Raw genomic sequence first — 2,152 nt, 5'->3', positions numbered from 1 at the left:
GATTATGGAGGCCACTGTGCTCTTAGGAACCTTAAGTGCAGCAGAAATTTTTTTGTAACCTTGGTCAGATCTGTGCCTTGCCACAATTCTGTCTCTGAGCTCTTCAGGCAGTTCCTTTGACCTCATGATTCTCATTTGCTCTGACATGCACTGTGAGCTGTAAGGTCTTATATAGACAGGTGTGTGGCTTTCCTAATCAAGTCCAATCAGTATAATCAAACACAGCTGGACTCAAATGAAGGTGTAGAACCATCTCAAGGATGATCAGAAGAAATGGACAGCACCTGAGTTAAATATATGAGTGTCACAGCAAAGGGTCTGAATACTTAGGACCATGTGATATTTCAGTTTTTCTTTTTTAATAAATCTGCAAAAATGTCAACAATTCTGTGTTTTTCTGTCAATATGGGGTGCTGTGTGTACATTAATGAGGAAAAAAAATTAACTTAAATGATTTTAGCAAATGGCTGCAATATAACAAAGAGTGAAAAATTGAAGGGGGTCTGAATACTTTCCGTACCCACTGTATATATATAGTTTTAGAGTATTTATAGTCGGCTGTCACACACACTTACTGATGAAAAAATTAAGCTGAAACTTACATACAGAACAAACATTGTGTTTTGTAGTTATAAAAACGTTTTATAAACGTTTCAACGTTTAAGTAACGTTATGTTAGATTATAACACCGACTAAACCGGTTACCTGCCATTACAAACACTTCCTCCTTGTCCAAAACTTAGCTAATCAATTCTGAACCGGCTTCGATTATGATAGCAGCACCAAAATTGCTTTCCCCCTTTCTTTACTGTTAAGAATGCCCAATAAAACAGCAGCAGACAGATATTATAAGGTCTAAGTATGATTTAATATGATTATTGTGGACATTTATTTGAGCAGTTTAGACCAAAAGCAGAATGCTGTGTCAAAAGTTGCGAAATGACTGCATTAAAGATAGCATTCCAAGGCATGTGTCAGTCTACAGCAGGCACCCGTTTAATATTAAGCTCTTTCATAATCCGACACGTTATTAATCTTACCTGATTTTGTGAGGCTTTCTGGGTTTTGCTGGTTTTAGGTTTTGCACGGGTCTGCAGGAGTTTACTGTATCCTAGCAGCGCGGCGCCAGTGACGCCACCTTTACAGACATACTGTACTCTTTAAAAGTGATAATGTTAATACTACTAAGTACCAAAAGCAATGAATTGTGCTTAAAATTGTACGTATAGATATAAACGCGTTATTTTATTTTTCATTCAGACTACACTAACCTTGTTGGCTGTTTTAACTCAGGCTTTCTACTCGTTTTTTTTGCTGATGTTAGACACAGCGCCAGTAGAGGGCGCCATATATCAACACTCGCAGGGCACATTGAGAAAAATAACATTAACTCTTTTTAACTCAGGAATTATAAGGAATATAAGATGGTTAAATTAAGTTTTATTTCAGTTTATTATTTCAGCATTTATTCAACTTTAAGCAACGCATCCTTGTCAAACATTACTACAGTATTAGTATTAGTAAATATTACTATTTCTCAGCAACTTAACTGTAGGCCTAGAGGTTTGAGTCAAGTCCAGTTACACAAATGCTTGTTTTCTCTAGCGGTGGGTTTGTATGTCGGTTTCAAACGTTCATTTCAAAACTCTTTTAAATTAGAATGATATGTGTGTGTGTGTTTCCCCCTCCAAGCTGAAACCATCATATGACAAATCGTCATATTTCTGCAATAGCTGTTGGGGCTAATACTATATGTGACCCTGGTCCACAAAACCAGTCTTAAAGGCACAATATGTAAGATTATTTGATTAAAATATCCAAAAACCACTAGAAAATCATTGGCCGCTTTGAGCCGTTGCTGCGATACGTCAACGCGTCCGCCATGTTTATGAAGGCAAGACTGCCTTAAAAATAGATGGAGGTAAACGGAGGAGCTGCGTTTTTTTCTGGTTAAAAACACGATAACGTTTACATTTATCAACCGATTTCAGAGGTTTGTGATCTACATGGCGTTAAAAATAACTCTGCCTCCAGTTTAGTTAGGTTTGGAAAATTATTAATTTTCGTAAGAAATTGTGAAAGCTCACACTTGTCTCACTTGTTGATTTTTGATTGATTTTTTCGGTTTACAATTCTAATGTTAATGTATTAT

Source organism: Sinocyclocheilus anshuiensis, unplaced genomic scaffold (genome assembly GCF_001515605.1).
Source record: "Sinocyclocheilus anshuiensis isolate Anshui unplaced genomic scaffold, SAMN03320099.WGS_v1.1 scaffold391, whole genome shotgun sequence".
In the NCBI taxonomy this organism is placed as follows: domain Eukaryota; kingdom Metazoa; phylum Chordata; class Actinopteri; order Cypriniformes; family Cyprinidae; genus Sinocyclocheilus; species Sinocyclocheilus anshuiensis.
Note: the sequence above shows the minus strand (reverse complement) of the source record.